Below are 5384 nucleotides of genomic sequence, written 5' to 3'. Positions count from 1 at the left end.
CATAAAACCAAACATTTATACGTAAATTAAATTTCAAAAATAAAATGTTTAGGAGGGTAAATCGTTGTGAGAAGTGAGGTACTTTTACACGTATAAGATAGGCAATTACGATGAGTAGGGCCCAATGACGTCACGCGGCTATTTTACATTTCTTAATATCTCTTTAAGTAATAATTTTTTTTACATCGGATTTTCACCAAATCATTTCATATAGCCACAGTTACAATAATTTAACATTTAAAAATAATTTAAATAATTTTTTTTTTGTGTTGTGTGCTCCTTTAAACTATATTCAAACATTAGGGATTAAGAATAGAAAAAAAACTTTTTAAGTCGTTATAATAAATTAAATTAAATATGTACGTATTTTAATTAGGCTTAATTGAAGTTACGACAATATGATGTTATCAACTGTTACTCTCAATTTATAGACTATAGTATGGTATACACAAGTACACAACACAATATCACCGGTGTCGGCTAAATATTTTTATATTTAAAATGGACATGATTTTTGGTCCAAAAATTATTTAGATGAAAATGGTATTTAACCTTTTTTGTGGTTTAAAATGGACAGTGGAGGTAAACGGTATCTCATTTTTGAAAGAAAATAAACCCGCCCCATAATTTTATAAATTGATGATAACCAATTAAAGCCCAAATAATAGAAACGGAAAATATTATTTGTCAAATATTTTTGTTGATCAGATAATAGTGTAATACTCAATGTTATACTTTCAGTTATAAACGAAACTTATATTTTCCAAAAATATGTTTGACACATTAACATTTTGTTCGAAAATTCAAAATTTTAAAATAACTAGTCAAAAAATATAGCAGTCGTATTTTGTGAAAAAAAATATAATATAGACAGAACTACTCTTATTGAAATGCTTTTAAAAACAAATTGGACTTATCAATTTCTTGATTATTCATTTTTAATTTTTTTTGATCTTTTAAGATATCAGTATTTTTAAAACAATTTTTTTTTTAGTTATTTATGTTTTGACACTGCATGTTTGAACTCAAAAGCGAAAAAGCGTACCTACCTACATACTTTATACCGTAGATTTAGAAGTAGTCTGAAAAAAAATCCCCTGTAATAAAATTCAAAATCCCCAAATAAAAAGCTTATATATGATTGTACATCATAAAATATCTATAACTCGCTTTAAAATTAAAATACAATTTAAAGCCTTGATAATAATCTTAACTTCAAAGTTTATAAGAAGTCAATTCACTCCAGTGGTGTATATTGAAATAATTGTTGGGGTGGGTAGAAGTGATCTATAAAGCACCTAGAGGCTTAGATGCTACTATATATTTAACAGTTTATATAAAAGAAATTTGCGATTTGCAGGGGCGGGGTCTGATTCACTCTAATTTTAAATTAACGTGATCTTCTGATCGTAAAAGTTTTGTTTTTTTATAAGTATTTTTTTTTTTTTTTTTTATTAAAATGAAAAATATTTATATATTATACATACCTACTACTGTTCAAGAGTCTTATGGACACCCAGTATATTATTTACCGTTTCTACTTCATGAAATGCACACATTTTAATGAATAGATTGATTTCGTATACGAGTACGGAGTAGTTACCAGTAGTACCTTGTACCTACCTACAGTTTTGATCAGACATCAAAATTATATTACAATAAATAAGTATTAATATGATTGACTATTAAATGATACATTAATTTTACAGTAAAATCTAAACAAATATGTTACTTATATTATAGTCGTCGAAATTACCCCCCCCCCCCCCCCCCATATATTTATTAATATAAATAATTGCAGTGTTATTATTACTTTTTTTCGTCTAAATAATGTTATTAGTTATTACATTTAATTATAAAATTGATAATAGTAGTATATTACATATTATTAATACTTTAGTTAAAAAAATCTTTATAGTTAGGATTCATAAACAGGAATACGATTTATTTTAAAAATATTAACTCATTTATAATATAACATTATTTAATTTCAGTATAATATTTGTCAAATTGAGATTCAGCTTACTGTACTTTAGTTTTTATTACCAAAGGCCATGGTAAACCTATCCGTTTCTAAATAGATAAATATTTATATTGTATACAGCAATATCATAATATTATAATAATATAATATGTATCTATTTATCAATATTATAATAATATAATAATAATTATCATTCAAATTGTACCTATATATTTGTATTATTATTAATTATTATTTTTGACAGCTGTACCTACCCAACAGTACGGTTAGGTATTATAGGCGTATAGCTTTAGGGATTTTTTTCCGGGGATTTTTTTTCCTAGATTCAGATTTAGAATATTATCGTAATATGTTATAATGTAATATACGTTTGCCTTCGCGTACCGCATGCCCACATAATATTACCTTTTGGCTTATATTTATCTATAGACTATTATGGATATTAGGTACGTAGTTTGTTATAGGTATATTATTTAGTATTGACTTTTAATTATAATATAACATAATACCTACAGGTATAGATGATATTTGTTAGGTGGGTATATATATATACAATCATTGTGTCATGTTCGTCATGTCAAGTCTTATATTATGTTTACCGTGTAGCGTGTATTAAATAAGTAGGTACTCTTTTGACATTTGGTTTTTCTTATTTGCAATTATTGTGATCATTTTAAGTAATTACGACACGTGTTATCACACAAGATGACCAAATACTGGGTTTCGTATATTATATAATATTATATACAATATTAGTTCTCTGCAGAAATTCGCTTCTTTATATTAACCAACCTCATATTTCATTTTCGTTTATTACCCACAATTTCTATAGGTATAGGTAATAGGTATATCTTTCATAATGTATGTACATATATCCGAAACATCGTTCTGATGAGTTCTAACTTATTTATGTTAAATTTAATTAATTTAGTATCTAACATTTTTATCTCGGGTGTAGAATAATTAAATATATTACCTAAATTATATTGAAAATGCTTTGAATGTTTTATTTTTATTGTAAGTTGTTTTAAAATTTCATAATTAATGATAAAACTCGTTTCATAAAATATTGCCGTGCAAAAAGGTTTAATGTTTAATCGAAAATTTCCCACTTAGACAACCATGAATGGGGAATTTGATGATACCTTTTAGGTTACAAAAAATTGAATAAAAATCCTTGTGAAAAAAAATCCACGGAATACAATATTACCAAACGGCCACACCGCATTTTTCAATAAAAGTTATTGGATATAAGTATATAACCATTGCTTTTAAATTGTATAATAAAAATTAAATGTTGTTTAAATAATTTTATTAATTTTGTATACTAGTAAATAAGTGTTCCCCAGCCTTTTTGTTATGGTGAGTTAAAAATAATGATCTCTTTGGTAAGGCAACCCTCCCCCCCCGCCAGTGCCGCAATTAGGATTCTTGGGACCTCGGACAAAGTCAATGTATGGGGTCTAATGCCTAAGTATATAATATTTTTTTATAAATTACCTATACAAAAATGAATAATTATGGTGATTTTTTTTTTAATCGTATGACTACATTGAGCAGTAGCATTGAGATATTAATGACCATTTATAGATAAATAAGGTATCCGTTCTTCCACAACAAAATAGATAGCATAATAAATTATGAAAACAAATATTTTTAAATAATATATTTTATTTGATTTAAACATTAGATTACAATGCAATTATTTAAAAATTTAAAATAGATGCGGGGCCCCTTGAGCCAACGATTAGCGGCTCTCTACAGGGGCAATACCCTGGCTGCCCCTGTGGTTGTTGCGGCACTGCCCCCCACTATAAAAACAAATCAAGTAAACCATTATAATATAGTTTTATTATTCAACATTTTTATGATCAGCAATTTTATCATTTTATTTTAATATAATACAATAGGTACTGAATAATGAATAATACTAATTCTTAAATTAGTTCTAAAATAAATAAAAATATTAAAAATACATAGGCACAATTTTTTTTTATAAGTATTTAAAGATCGAATTTTGAAAAAATTTATCAAATTTAAAATTGAATAATTATTTTTTAGTTAATAATTTATAAAATGTTCAATTTTTATATTTTAGGCTTGAAAATTTAAAACAAGATTCCACGTAAATGTTTAATTATGTTACCAAAATTTCTAAGAAATTCATAAGCCCAGTTTATTTTTATAGTAATTTAAATTCAAATTTGGACGAAATTACACATTAAAAAACCTGGAATAACTATTTTAGTTATTTTGTTGTGATTGTATAATATTATTCGTGGGTACTTGAATCTTCTAAAGTATACTATTATATATCTATGATAGTACCACGGTTTGTTGTTGATGTATAACGCGTTACCTAATGGATATTGTGATATGATTAATTTGGAATTTATTATTGATACCTATTATAGGTCAATTTTTTTTTAATACTATAGATAAGTATACTTATAATAGGTATGTCTAATACCTAGACTGACAAACCGTCTCCGCTCAGAATAGTTTTTCTTATACAGTGATATTATATCATTGAAATCAAATTTAATACTATCCATTATACAGTGACCCACTTGTAACCTACTGTACGGCAGAGTGACGTCCACTTACCCACCTTTTTTAATATGTAATTTCGTCCAAATTTGAACTTAAAATTACTATGAAAATAAACTGTGCTTATGTATTTCTTAGAATTTTTGGTAACAAAATTAAATATTTACGTGGAATCTTGTTTTAAATTTTCAATCCTTAGATATAAAAGTTGAACATTTTATAAATTTTTAACTACAAAATAATTATTCAATTTTAAATTTGATAAATTTTGTCAAGATTTTAACTTCAAGTGCTTATAAAAAAAAATTGTACCTATGTTTTTGTAAAATTTTTCAACTGCTATTGTAACAATATATCAGGAGCTTTGTATTAAATTTATACACTTTTTGGCCCAACAGATAAAACTTTATTTATATTTATAGAAAAAAAAAACTAAAAAAATTGAAAACTTACAATGTCCGTTAACAGCTCAAAAAGAGTCAAATTATTTTAAAAATTTTATCCTATATAGAAAATGCTAATATAAACATTCAGTAAAATTTTCAAGTTTCTACAGTCACTCGTTTTTTAATTACAACAAAATAAGAAAATCGTTACGTAAGAAATCAGGTAAATACCAAATGTTGTTAAAATATGAATTTCAAACGCTCATAAAAATTTAATTTGAGTTTCTTATAGACATTTTTTTTTTGATAAAGGTAGATTATCCTGTAAGGAATCTTATATTACATTTTAAGATCTTAGTTCTAAAAAGAAAATGTTTTACGAATTATAAACTCAAAATAATTAGGTAATTTTCGTGATTTTTCCATATTTTGTCAACTTTTAAACTTTAAATGCTAATAAAAAA

The sequence above is a fragment of the Acyrthosiphon pisum genome, chromosome X (genome assembly GCF_005508785.2).
Source record: "Acyrthosiphon pisum isolate AL4f chromosome X, pea_aphid_22Mar2018_4r6ur, whole genome shotgun sequence".
NCBI classification, from domain to species: domain Eukaryota; kingdom Metazoa; phylum Arthropoda; class Insecta; order Hemiptera; family Aphididae; genus Acyrthosiphon; species Acyrthosiphon pisum.
This window is presented reverse-complemented; position numbering follows the sequence as displayed.